The sequence below is a fragment of the Malaclemys terrapin genome, chromosome 11 (assembly GCF_027887155.1).
Source record: "Malaclemys terrapin pileata isolate rMalTer1 chromosome 11, rMalTer1.hap1, whole genome shotgun sequence".
Taxonomy (NCBI): Eukaryota; Metazoa; Chordata; order Testudines; family Emydidae; genus Malaclemys; species Malaclemys terrapin.
In genome coordinates, this window is record NC_071515.1 from 30,526,552 (window position 1) to 30,541,595 (window position 15,044).

Below are 15,044 nucleotides of genomic sequence, written 5' to 3' on the forward strand. Positions count from 1 at the left end.
ACATATGTAATATTTGTGTTTTGATTTGAATAGGTCATTAAACACCTACATTGCATGCAATGTAAGCAAATAAATATTATGGCAACAACTTTGGCATTTCTTAACTTTGTATACATATATAACATGGCCTGTAAGTGCTTTATTTATTTGTTTGGTTTTTATATTATATAATATATAATATATATATATTATATATTAATATAAAATATAATGTAATATGAAAACCAAACAAATAAATAAAGCACTTACAGGCCATGTTAGATTATATATATTTGATTTTTCATTTAATTTAAAGGTTGCTGTATCTTTCTTGAGATATTCAGAGCCTTATCATGAATACCCAAGCTCACAAGTAATCCCAGTGACCTCTTACTGGAGTGTAAAAAGACCACTTATTTGGAGTAAGTAATGATTTGCGGTATCACAACCTCAGACTTGGTCTTCTACACTTCCAACTTACATCAGTATAACTATATCAATTGGGGTGTGGAAAATGCACACCCTCGAGTGACATAGTTATACTGATCTAACCTCTGGTGTAGACAGTGCTGTGAACGGGAGGGCTTCTCCCATTGGCAAAGCTACTGCCTCTCAGGGAGGTGGAGTACAACCACCAATGGGAGAAGCTCTTCCATTGGTGTAGGTGAAGTTTTCACTAAATGCTACAGCAGCGCAGCTGTATTGGTGCAGCTACGCCACTGCAGTGCTGTAAGTGTAGACAAGCCCTCGGTTTTCCAACATCTCAGAGTCCACTACTGTAGATTTTGGTTCATGCTGCACCCACCCCGAGAGTGAGAACTCTGTTTTTCTCCGACACAATCATTGTTTAAGTGATGTGTGCATTAGCTGAAGCATGGCCCTTCATTAGGTATCCTTCCCTTTTAAATCATATCCTCAGGGGTCCACTGCTAGACTAACGACCTGTCAATGAGCACATCAAGTGCCAGAAAGGCAGGAGTTCTGTAGCTAAAATTAACCAAACCAGAGGAACTGAAAAGTCAATAGTGTTCTCCAGCTGAAACCGATCAGGCGTACCAGAGCCCCACTGTAAACTATTACAGCAGTAAAAATAAATTTTACATCTCTCCAGCAGAAAACAGGAAAGCTGTGAACTTCCACTGAACTATTACAACTCGCTGTAGCCAATGTGAAATTACAAGACTTTAAGCGTTTCAGACTTACTATAGACCCTTACAGCAATTATCGTCAGCTTATTACAAATACAGTCATAAAGCATTACACTAGTTACCCCTAGTCTAAACATGTGTTTCATTATAAAGAGCCAAACTGTAATCTCTTTACATATGTTAAATAACAAGGACTTCATTGGGACAACTTGTGGAATAAGGTGCTAGACAGCATAAAGAAAGAATTCCCCCCGCACCCTCCCCCGCGCATGCACACACTCGCAATTAAACTTCTCTCTCCAAGATGTATAATATTTTAAAAAAAAATACATCAATTCACTGTGCCTTTCTATAAACTCTATTGTAATGTTACAGGTGAGGATTTTTTTGTATATTCTTGCTTCCCATGATATTAAAGTCTTCTAGTCACCAAAAAACAAACCTACCTTGATGGATTTCAAAAACAGACTTAAAAAATGAGACGACAGCTCTGGCTTGAAATTCCCAAGTCTAAGTACTACATAATCCTATAACAAATCAGTAAAATCTACATTGGAATTTGTGCCTAATCATCTTAAGTAAAGCGGCTTCTCAGCACTAAATGAATCTACTTGCAAAAAAAGTTCTAGATATCATGTTAATTAAATTTTTCTCTAATGTTGTGTCTACCTGCCTTGTCTCCCAGCCCCGGTAGGAAGGGGCTCTGTGAAGCCTTGTAACCCCTTCCTCTAAGGGAAGGATGGGGAAACTATGGCCTGGGGGTCTCATCTGGCCCATTAGACATTTTAATCTGGCCCTTGAGCTCCCGCCAGGTAGTGGGGTCAGGGGCTTGCCCCGCTCTGTGCATGCATGTCCCCTGTCCAGCTCCTATGCATAGGGGCAGGCAGGGGGCTCCGCATGCTGCCCCTGCCCCAATCGCCACCCCTGCAGCTCCCATTGGCCATGGTGCTGCAGCTGGGGCAGCATGCAGAGTCACCTCCACGTAGAAGCCAGAGGTGGGAGCATGCCGCTGTTTCCAGGAGCTGCTTGAGGTAAGCGTTGCCTGTAGTCTGCACCCCTGACCCACTTTTGTGCCCCAACCTCCTGCCCGAGCCATAACCCCCCTCCCGTCCTCCAAATACCTCAGTCCCAGCCTGGAGCACCCTCCTACACCCTCATTCTCAGCCCCACCCCAGAGCCCGCACCTCCAGCTGGAGCCCTCACCCCTTGCCCCTCACCCCAACACCCTCCCACACCTTGAACTCCTCATTTCTGGCTCCACCCCAGAGCCCACACCCCCAGCCAGAGCTCTCACCCCCTCCCGCACCCCAACCCCCAATTTTGTTAGCATTCATGGCCTGCCATACAATTTCCATACCCAGATGTGGCCCTCAGGCCAAAAAGTTTGCCCACCCCTGCTCTAAAGGCACAGGAGGGGGCCCAATCAGAGGTAATTCTCCTTCAAGGAATAAATACTCTCAAAGTCCGGGGCAGGGGGGAGAGAGGAAACAGCCAGCACTGACTCACCCAGGGAGCCCAAGCTATAATTAGCAGGAAGAGCAGATTTTTTTCCTTTGCTCCCAGGCCACAGCTCCTTCCCCATACCCACAGACCCTGGCTTCTAGTCTGCCTCAGCCCCCATCTCTCCAATTAGAAGCGCCTCTCAGAAACCAGCTTCCCCATCAGCCCAATAGCCCCTAACGTTTATACTGCCCCATGCAATGTTCTGTGAGGGGATGGTATTTTTTCACTCTTCAGTGGGTGCCAAGAAACAGTGCAACATATTAATTTATGCTTTCACACTGAGCAGACCTGCAGCTGTTTTGAACCTAGATATTTCTTTTCCTTTTCCTATAAAATGTCTACAAAGTTGTTTCCAGCTAAACAATATCTAGGTGGCCTGATTTTTAAAGGTGCTAACTATCACAACCTGGCCCAACCCCCGTCTCTGGAAGGATACCAATCTGTTATGAATGGACCCAACTGGTGAATCCCATGTGCTCCTAAGCAAACCAGGTCTAATCAGAGTGGGGTTGTTGCCCCTAGCTCCGGGTCTCTAAGGTACCCTCCCTGGGCTAGACCTTGTGTCTGCCACCCTTCCTTGGGCTGTGGTGGTCCACAGACCAGCTACCTTAGACACCAAAACAAATGCCTCATCCCTCTCAAGTCTCCAGTTCCTTATACTCGTGATGGTTCTTTGATGGCTCTCTCATTGATAGTCCTCTCTGAGGTATCCCACATCCTTCCCTGGCAGGGCTGTGTCTGAAATGGACTGACCTTGTCAACACAGAACACAATATGGCAGTTTGCACACATAACAGGGGGCACAAAAAGAAAGACAATAGAAAATGGAGTTCACAATCTGCTAGAGGCATATCCCACTCTATCAGACTGAGCACATGTAGTTGCTGTTGACTTTAGTGGGATGTGTGGGAGCTCTCCACTTTTGAAAAGCAGGCCACTACTGTCTTTCATCAGTAATCCATAAACTTTCATGACTGGGTTATAAGTAAACAGCATTTCCTAATGCAGTACAAAGTTGTTTCCATAAATTCACACTAAAATCAAAACACAAAGTAAGCAAAGAATTTTGACAATAGTTTTCTTGGCCAAATACAAGGCTGGTGTAAGTGGAGGCAGTGACTTCTAGCCCCATCTCTTCAATAAAACAACGTATAAAGTCTTTGACAAAGGCTAAAGAGCCAGGGCAAATAGGAACTGGATCATTTGATGACACAAGGTCTATCTGAAAGCCTATTAAAATGGACATTTGTTGCCTTAATCCATGTTTTTCTTTTAAAATTAGAAACTATCCAATTTACTATCCACTATGGGTGGGTGAGGCAGATGAGTGAGCCTGTCAAAGTCAGTTCTCTCATATTCCTCACCACCCATGCTGACAGACTGTGTCTGCAGGTGCATCACAAACAGCAGCCCCTCCCCCTCAAAGATTGTGATTCTCCCCCAACATCTTCCAACAGAGTGAAAAAGCAAGCAAAGGACAAGCTGCTCACCCCAGCAGATGTTGACTGAAAATGTAAGTAGTAGGGTTGGGAAGAAGGTTGCGCCTATAGGGTTTGCTTTTGAATGGGAAGTTGGGGTCTGTGGGAAGGGGTTATGTTGTGGGGGAAACTTTCACCTGTGATTTGCCAGAGAGAACATCACTTGCTGAACCATCAGTGATTTCCTGTCTGAAGAACGGCACAGTCAGATGCAGGGCTGGGGAGCACGGCAAAGGAGGCATAGGGGAAAAAGAGGAGGATAGAGATTGCTGTCTCAACCAGTAATCCGCAGACAGCCTGCAGGCTGAAAACCCAGAGGGCAGGAACTGGGTTGGGGAGGTTTAATATGGGAGGAATATGGCTGGGGAGGCATTTCTGGGACTAAGGATACTGTGGGGAGGAATAACTAAAGTGGTATGATGCAAAGTGACAGTAAGGGGAAATCTCAGTCAAAGAATTAAGGAGGTTTACCAGCTGATCAAAGATAGCTTTGACAAATATTAACAGCATCCAGGATGTGCCTACAGATTATTTTACAGACAATTTAAGCAACATCATTTTGAAAATCAAAGGGAAACATACTACAATAGTCTCCGTAGAATTTGAAGCACCTTTAAAATAGTTTGTCATCAAGTTATACTAATTTTTTTATGCTATGCATGACAATAGCATACAATATAAGCACATCTTAATCATTCTTTTAAACTCTATCACGGATAATGGAAAGTACTGACATGCAGCATTATACTTCTAGATTGTCACAGCCTGAGAGAGAGTTGAGATCAGTTTATTACATTTAGCTTTCCATTGCTTCATTCACTGATCAGAGATTATCGCAAAGAAATTATGATGCATCAAATCTGAATATGTTTGTATACTATAATTTGAAGTTTGAGAAAAAAATCTTATTTACATAAAGTATATTCCCCTTGTGTAAAACAAAAACAAATACACTATAACTTAGTCAGTACTGAACAATTATTCTCAAGCGTTGCCCTATGCTGATTTAATATGTTCAAAGCCAAATCCTGTCCGCTTTACATATGTGAGAAGACTTATAACACTGGTCTACAATTTTTGAGAAGTCGTCTGCTTCAGAGATAAAATGTGCTATTTATTATGTATTTTGATGTGCTGAATTCAAATATGACAATTAAAACAACTGATTGGCTACTGTTTCTAAGATATTTAAGTTTTTACATTTTATGTCTATTTATATTGTGTAGATAGTAGAGTTTTAATCATAAATTGTAAACCTAGGTCTTTTCATGTGTTTATGGTTGCTTTACATGATAATATTTCACCTGTCCAGTTTATGTAACACTTCAAAAATCAGCAAAAGGGTTATATAAATAAAATTTATTATGAAACAAAAGGCAAAAAACTATTATGTACATAGTTTAGTCCTATTCAGTGTCTACTCAGCGCTTCTTGGCTTGTCTCTTGTATTCATTAAATGGAGCATCTCTTGTCACTGTCCAGCAATAGTCTGCAAGCATTGATGGGCTCCATTTGCCCTGATAGCGTTTCTCCATTGTTGCAATGTCCTGGTGAAATCGCTCGCCGTGCTCGTCGCTCACTGCTCCGCAGTTCGGTGGAAAAAAATCTAGATGAGAGTGCAAAAAATGTATCTTTAGTGACATGTTGCAACCAAGGCTTTTGTATGCCTTGAGAAGGTTTTCCACCAACAACCTGTAGTTGTCTGCCTTGTTGTTTCCGAGAAAATTTATTGCCACTAACTGGAAGGCTTTCCATGCCGTCTTTTCCTTGCCATGCTGTGCATAGTCAAATGCATCATCTCGAAGAAGTTCACGAATCTGAGGACCAACAAAGACACCTTCCTTTATCTTAGCTTCACTTAACCTTGGAAATTTTCCACGGAGGTACTTGAAAGCTGCTTGTGTTTTGTCAATGGCCTTGACAAAGTTCTTCATCAGACCCAGCTTGATGTGTAAGGGTGGTAACAAAATCTTCCTTGATTCAACAAGTGGTGGATGCTGAACACTTTTCTACCCAGGCTCCGATGATTGTCGGAGTGGCCAATCTTTCTTGATGTAGTGGGAATCTCTTGCACGACTATCCCATTCGCAGAGAAAACAGCAGTACTTTGTGTATCCAGTCTGCAGACCAAGCAAGAGAGCAACAACCTTCAAATCGCCACAAAGCTGCCACTGATGTTAGTCATAGTTTATGCACCTCAAAAGTTGTTTCATGTTGTCATAGGTTTCCTTCATATGGATTGCATGACCAACTGGAATTGATGGTAAAACATTGCCATTATGCAGTAAAACAGCTTTAAAACTCGTCTTCGATGAATCAATGAACAGTCTCCACTCATCTGGATCGTGAACGATGTTGAGGGCTGCCATCACACCATCGATGTTGTTGCAGGCTACAAGATCACCTTCCATGAAGAAGAATGGGACAAGATCCTTTTGACGGTCACGGAACATGGAAAACCTAACATCACCTGCCAGGAGATTCCACTGCTGTAGTCTGGAGCTCAACAGCTCTGCCTTACTCTTGGGTAGTTCCAAATCCCTGACAAGGTCATTCAGTTCACCTTGTGTTATGAGGTGTAGTTCAGAGGAGGAGGATGGGAGAAAATGTGGGTCCTGTGACATTGATGGTTCAGGACCAGAAGTTTCATCCTCTTCCTCGTCTGACTCAAGTGAGAATGATTCCGGTGCATCAGGAACCGGCAGTCCTTCTCTGTGGGGTACTGGGCGTATAGCTGATGGAATGTTTGGATAATGCACAGTCCTCTTTTTCTTCTATGACACACCTTTCCCAACTGGAGGCACCATGCAGAAGTAACAATTGCTGGTATGATCTGTTGGCTCTCTCCAAATCACTGGCACTGCAAAAGGCATAGATTTCCTTTTCCTGTTCAACCACTGGTGAAGATTTGTTGCACTAGTGTTGCAGCATATGTGTGGGGCCCACCTCTTGTCCTGATCTCCAATTTTGCAGCCAAAATAAAGGTGATAGGCTTTCTTAACGATAGTGGTTATACTGCGCTTTTGTGATGCAAAAGTCACTTCACCACAAACATAGCAGAAGTTATCTGCACTGTTCACACAAGTACGAGGCATCTCTGCTCACTTTGGCTAAACAGAAATGTGTCCCTTTGCAAAATCAAACACAGACAAATAAGAAAGCACGACACTGGATGATTTCTAGAGCTGATATAGGGCAATTTGTTCAGCAGAGTGATGTAAGCTTCGTTATGATTGCATCATCCATGACTTCTAGGAATAAGATGATGCAATTCATATCATGTATGACGCAATACCAGCTTCAGATTGCATCATTCATTGTTGTGCCTAAAAAGCAAGTACTGTCCAAACCCAGTCATAGATTTATTCATAGATCCAGTCAAAGATGTATTTTAGTCATTTCTGGTTTAAATTGAGATCCCTTCCCTTTATAACTCACTTATCGTCAGCCATTCCCAAGTCAAGGGTCGTATATACTGACCCAATAGCATATCTTGAAAACTAGAGCCAATCAACAATTTTAAGCATCATTTTCGTTCTCAGTGACCCAGAATTAGTAAAGTTTGACTTCATTTATTTCAGAAGCATTTTGGCTGTAGAGCAGTGTAATGTGCCCCAGAACCCCACTATATGGTCACTACTCTGTTGCAAGTTGTCCCAGATATTGGGTCCCACAAGCCTCCAAACTGGTCAGGGTAAAGTCTAGTCACTGTTTCTAGCTCTGGGGCTCTATAGGGCATACCCTCAGGTTCAGAACTCTTCTCTGACATCCATCTTTGGGATATGGGGCATTGATGCACAGCCAGTCTAGATCCCAAAATCAATGTGTGAGACCTCTTGAAACACCCAGTTGCTTTCACACCATCCTCCAGAACTCCACCTAGGCTGTGAGCATCCTGGTCTTCTAGTTAACCCCTCTGGGGACAACATGTCAGGAAAGTAAGGAATACCGGCTTAGCAAAAGGAATTTCTTAATCATTGTGACCTATTTTTTAAAAAGCAGTTGGAGGTTCAGATATTTGAAAATAATCCAAAGTCCTCAAATGCTCCCTCCCCTAGTTTGATCTCACTCCTTACATGAGTCCAAGGTTTGTCAGCATTTCAGGCTGGTCAGGTCTTGTCCTCTCCTGCAAGACCATCCTACATGCAGCTATGTTAGGTCCCCTCTGCACAGTACAGAATCCTGTTCTTCAGTAGGGTCTCTCTTCTGTGCCATATGCTCAAGTTGGGAATCTCCAGCCCCCTCCAGGTGAGAAACCACTGTTCCATGAGGGTAGGCCAAAGGTTTAGAGTCATTGAAAGTCGGTGGCTCCAGATTGCTGCCATGATGACTTCTCTGTGATAGGGTCAATAACATCTTTCTGGGTAAGGCAACAGTCTGAAACGTATTACAATAAGCAGCCCTCAGGCAAATTTAGAGGTTTGCTCAACACAAATGATGATTTCCATTTTGTACTATGATACATGAATAGGGTCAACACAATTTAGCCCTCAGCCATCTACTAAATTCATAGTTTCAAGCACCATTTCATTAATTTTATGTTTCTTTCCTTGACCCTGAGTAGGTATACAACTTTTATCAATGTTTGATCATGGAAAATGCCAGCTTGTACAATCTAAGAGATAATGATACATTAACATTTATTGTTTCTTTCCAACTAACAGATGTTTTTTGAACAACTCCCTGTATCCAAATTTGAAAGTTCACCCACTTCAATTTTAAGTTATAAAAACAAAAGTATTTCATTGCAGAATGTAATTTCTAGGTTATCTTTCAGGGACTGTGATATGCAACATTCTCTCTTGAAACTTCTAAACAAATGTTCAAAGCCAAACACATTAAGGAAGCTTAACATTTTATCTTCAGTATGGCAAGGGGCATTGAGGAAGCTCTCTATTCTTTTTGGTCATCCCTCTACCTCTTCCCCAGTGTAAATGTTATGGTGGAAGAAAAGCTTAATGCCGCCTTTGCCTCCCCATGAGCTGATACAGCCAATATCAGATCCAGCATGTTCATAGGAAAGTATTTATTAAAATTTAAGTTCTGGATTTTCAGTGCTATTGTGCGTGACTCTCCTGCCACTGAAATCAAGAGGAGTTTTGCTACGGACTTCAGCTAAAGTAGAATTGGACTAGTGGAGCAAAGACAGCCCTCATCTACTCATGCACAACTGTCTGTCTTAAATGAGACTTGTACAGTTGTATCCAAAGGAAGAATTTGGCCTAGTGATTTTCTTATGGACCTTGTCATGCAAAATAACACTGAAAATACAGCACTAAAATTTTAATAAATACTTACATATGAACATGCTGGATCAGAATCTGGGCTACATCCGCTCAGGGGGAGGCAAAGGTGGCATTAAGCCAACTAGCAGCACAAAGCAGTTATAGTGGGGCTTAGAATTTGGTTCACTGGGTGAAATTCTGGACCCACTCAAGTCAATGGAGGAGGAGGTTTCCAGTGACTTCAGTGAAGTCAGGATTTCACACATTATTTCTTACTACTCTTAATGGAATTTTGAATTGCTTTCTATTATACTTACTTTTTTTAAGTTGTTGAGACCAATGTTTAGCAAAAGTGATCAGCATCGCTTTCAAAGTCACCAATCAACTCAGAAATGAACTAGTAGATATTAGAGTTCATCTATATTTGAATGAAATAAGTTAAGCATTATCCGTTTTACTTCTCAACTGTTGACTGACAAAATCATTTCACCTAATGTGAGCCAACAGACCTATACACTTACTACATAAAGCAGTTGACTTGCAAAGGAAATAAAGTTAAATACAAACCTTACCCTAGTATTTTAAAATTTCTTGGCCAGGGGCACAACAGACACTTGATCGCATATCACTCATTTGTCAACATCTTTCAACTTGTATCGTTTCTGCTTTGTAGCTTTCAATGCACTGTGAAGGGAGAGAGAAACAATGAAAAATGTCAGGTAAGAGCTAATGCTGTAACAAAGCACAGAAATTATTTTTATTATGCTGGTTATTTTCTCATTTTAAAAAGACTGATATAAATAGCTTAAGGCATCAAATGTACTTCATGCTAGACATTTTTAATAGACCTCTGTAGCATCAGAATTCTTAGTCATCAAACAAAAATGCCAGAAGCTACAGACTTGCAGCTTTTAAAAGGAAGTTTGAATCCAGATATTTTTTTCCTGTGGCTTCCTTGTGCACAAATCCCTCAGATAAACAAAAGGACCGTTCATTATAGAAAATAAGGGTCTGATCATGCATTATTTGCACAGCTAACATTCACATTAGCTTCATTGGGAGTTAGATGTACAGCATATGCAGAACTGGGCCACAAATCCTTCTGCATTTAAAAGTTGATTAGAAGTTCAGACTGGTGGAAGTATAGGCAGAAACACAGTCATTTCCAGCTACAATATATTCTGGCCTTAGTTCCACACAGAATCTGTTTAAGCCTTCATGACTGAAGTATATAGCATTTCCAAAAGATTCAACAAAAAAGGGTTTTGTAGATTTACATTGAAAACAGAAAATAAAGATGGTCAAGACATTTTGAGTAAACAGCTTGCACTTTGAGGAGAATCATAAAAATCAAAGACAGTCTTTACCAGAAGATAATGGGCAAGAGAAAACAGAATGTCACTGCATCTGCAATTTGTGAACATATGTAAACTTTTATCACATAAATATTCCATCCAAAGTACATTACACCATCTAATACTAGTTCATAGACTACACTAAGTTGACTTAATTTTGTTACACCAATTCTCTGTTACACCAAAGCATAAAGGGGCTTTAAGGTGAGGGGGGGAAAAGTATTTGCACTGTCAGATTGGTTTAAAGGACATTTAGCATACAGAATAAGGGCCTATATCTGTAAAGCGTGATGAGACTAGAATGTGTATAAGAATCAATATACGTTCAATTTTTAAAGTGTCTAAGTCATATACATTTATTATCTATGTATTACTAGGTAATAGATTATGGATTGCAGTTTTACATCTGTTCCTATTTTTCATGTAATTAAACAAGTTGGTAAAAACCTGTTAGGTTACTGAGTCTTCTCTCCATCAATGCAGGATTGTTTCCAACAGAGCATTCCCTAATATATCTATTTCCAGTATAGTTTCAAATATCCTTACCAACAAGGGTTTCACACTTTCTCTTGGGAGACTACTCCTAAGAGATCTCATTATCATTAATTTTTTTACCCATCATATTCAGCTTAGAGCTTAAATGTTTCCATTAGACCAGGGGTCGGCAAAGTTTGGCATGCGGCTCGCCAGGGTAAGCACCCTGGCGGACCGGGCCAGTTTATTTACCTGCTGATGCGGCAGGTTTGGCTGATCGCAGCCCCCACTCACCACGGTTCGCTGTCCCTGGCCAATGGGGGCGGCGAGAAGCGGCGCGGGCGAGCGATGTGCTGGCTGCGGCTTCCCGCCGCCCCCATTGGCCCAGGACGGCAAACCGCGGCCAGTGGGGGCCGTGATCGGCCAAACCTGCCGCGTCAGTAGGTAAATAAACTGTCCCGGCCCACTAGGGTGCTTACCCTGGTGAGCCGCGTGCCAAACGTTGCCAACCCCAGCATTAGACCATGGAGCGACAGTAATCAAGCAACTGTGCTAATACAGAATGCACATTTTGATAGTTCAAGGTCAGAACAATTGACTATAATAGTCATGGGCCAAACTGTGATGTTCCTGCTTCCAATGAGTAGTATCTTAACTCCATATAAAGTCAAGGGGACTATCTGCAGAGTAAGGTACCACCAAACATAAGTAAGGGTTGGCAGTGGGTTCCTGTGGATCCCCATGGCCTACACAAATCTCCAGGGATCTACAGGCTCTTCAGAATGACTCCACAACCTCTTTCATAATCGGGAGGTCAAGCTAGTTTTCTCTGATAGACCCAGGTGAAGGAATCTCTGGGAGACCAATCACACAGAGTATTTTCCCACCCTTGCTAATTTTAACAGGCAAATGTGTAATCTGGCAAAGAGACAGAGAGAGTTTTTTCCACCACCCTACACAATTTTCCTCCCTCCACGAGATTGTAAATCTTTGAGATATTTATGGATGCTCATCAAACACTCTCCTCTACCCTTATTGATACATTTCATTTTTGTAGCTTCTGCTGATAAGTCATTCTTCCAAACCTTTCTTTATACCAGCTGCTGTTCTCTGAATTCTCTCAATGTGTCAAAATATTTCAGGTAGTGAGATGCCTAGTGTGACAGCATATACTCCCATGTTCACACCCTACACACCACTGTAACAATTTTTGTACAAGGCATGTCTTGTGAGGTATTTAAAAACTCATGGTCAATAAAATCATGGCAACAAGCATGTAGCAGTGTTATATGTGAAGTTATAAACATAAGCTGAGATCATGGCTAAAAGTATGTTTTCCAGAGAAGCCTGGGGAGTGGCCAAACCAGTTTCTCAGAGACAAAGGGTAAGCGGACGCTCCAGTCTGGTGTAAACGGGGCGGCCCCAGTCATGAGCACACCAAGCGCGTGCCTGGGGCGGCCAGCCGCGGGAGGCGGCCAGCCGCGGGAGGCAGCCTGCCAGTTACTATCAGGGTGGCAGTCAGGCAGCCTTCAGCAGCATGCCTGCGGGAGGTCCGCCGGTCCTGCGGCTTCGGCGGCAATTTGGTGGCGGGTACGCTGAAGGCGCTGAACCGGTGGACCTCCCGCAGGCATGCTGCCGAAGGCTGCCTCACTGCTGTGCTTGGGACAGCAAAATACATAGAGCTGCCCCAAGTGTAAATAAGGCTGATGCCCATTACCTGTTAAGTGACCATTCTTTGGTAGGAGCGGGGGCTGGGGCCAAAAAACCTACATCTTAGCAAAGAAATAGCATGGAGTTCCTTTCCATACAGACTGCCTGTAGCCTTGCTCCCAGCTGGAAATGGTTCTCGAAGTGGAGACAGAACTATAAAAAGAAGGGACAGACATGCCAAAGTCACCCCCTCCCCCCGCCCACTGTACCCAAAGAAACAAAAAGAAAGTAGCCATTGGACTGAGGGAGGGGTCCTGACCTAAGAAGTTTGGCCAGTAAGACTGCTGAAAACATGTGGTGAAAAAACAGTTTGTTAAATTAGGCACCAGTAGTGTTTTATCTTTATTTTTTTTGTAACCATATCTGGCTTTTATGCCTCATTACTTGTATTCACTTAAAATCTCTTTGTAGTTAATAAACTTGTTTTATTGTTTTATCTAATCCAGTGTGTTTAAATTGAAGTGTCTGGGAAACTCCATTTGGGGTGACAAGTTGTATACATATTATTTCTATTAAAGAAATAAATGACCTAATATCATTTGTCCTGTCCAGGAGAATGCTGGGCAGTACAGGACATACATTTCTTGGAGAATATCTGGGATGTGTTGGGGTCACCCAGCAGTATAACCAAGACTGGTTTGGCTGCAGTAGCACATAGATACTCAGGCTGTGGACTGCATGCTGACAGGTTATTGTGAGCGGTCCACATGGGAGGTGCTTCAGCAAAGCATTGTAAGGCACCCAAGGTTTCAGGGCAGGGGTAACACAGTAGCTAATTAGTCTGGATTGTACCCTGGTATGTCACACCTAGACCTCTGCATAATAAAGTTGTCATCTAATCAATGCTGTATAATTACCTTCCTAATCCATGAAACGACTCTGCATACTATATGAAGACCAAAATCACACTTGGGCCTTTTTTTGCCTCCATGTTGCACTGCAAACTCATATCTACAATAACTGGATGTTTATTATTGTTCCTACGGCTTTCAATGTTTCGCCATCACAGTGAATTCTATGTCTCACTTAATATTTATTAATCACAGTTTTATTAACTCCTCACGATCAAATCCTGAAGTCTCGCTATGGCCCTGATTCTTAAGGTTGTGCCTAACTTTAAGCATGTGAGCGTTTTCACTGAAGACTAGGCAAATGCCTTTTTCCTTACTAAGAAATCACAAGGGGTTTTCCTGAGTAAAGATTAAGGAAAAACTTCAGGTTTAGCCCCAGGTGTTCACACATTCTCTCATAATATTTATTTTACTAGAGATTGAAGTTATATGCACTGAACAAAAAACGTTCTCTTTCCAACACTGATACCACATTTATTTCCATCCTGCAGGCTTCTGCAGCTGTCCATAACATTTCAGAATAATTGCCAGTGGTTTAGTAAGTTCATTAACTAATTAATTCCCTTAACAACTTACAATGCATATCATTCAGACCTGCTGATTTGTACAGTTTGACCATTCCAAGCATTCCCTTGCCTGCTTTTTAGCAACAGAAAATAAGAAGGGCACCAATACTTTCTCCCTTTTCTTTACCTAGTCTTGTTAAAAAACAAAAGAAAAAAAGAAGCCGAGTAGATCACTTCAAAATCATTGTCAATTTTATTCTCTCTCAGTTACTAGTTGACTTCCTTTCTTTCTAGTGTTACAGACAGCCCTACTAAATTCTGCTTTTTAATCTCCATTGCTCTTATACCTGTAAACCTTAATAATTTCCATAAAACAATAATTATAGTACCAATGAGTAATGGTTGCTATTTTCTAGTACAAGTAAAAGAATAACTGCACACACAATGCTATAGTAGATCAGAAACACATTTTATGTTAGAATTTTCTAAAAGGTACATAATCCAATATAGTGTTATGTTGTGGAGCCTGAAGTATTTTAATCATTTGAATGTCTTGTTGTACTGCCAAGCTGCATATGTGCCAATTTTATTAAGTATGTGGTATATCATGTTCATCCATCTTACTTGTTTCCATCATGCCTTCACAGAAATACTGAGATACATAAATGACCTTCAGCATTTATTAAAATAATGTGTTCTGCAGCTACAAAATATGAAGAGTTGTTTTAATCCACCATTTAATCATTATGACAGCCAGGGCCGGCTCCAGGCACCAGCTTCTCAAGCAGGTGCTTGGGGCGGTCACTCTGGAGAGG

At 41.8% G+C, this 15,044-nt stretch overlaps 1 protein-coding gene across 1 annotated transcript in view; it reads right to left on the bottom strand.

Moving 5' to 3' along the window:
- Positions 1 to 15,044, bottom strand: part of GULP1 (GULP PTB domain containing engulfment adaptor 1) — a 277,933-nt gene that overhangs the window by 171,815 nt on the left and 91,074 nt on the right. The window contains exon 2 of the mRNA XM_054044445.1: positions 9,906 to 10,017. The gene's annotated coding sequence lies outside the window, so the exon portion shown is untranslated. The remainder of the gene's footprint in view (positions 1 to 9,905; positions 10,018 to 15,044) is intronic.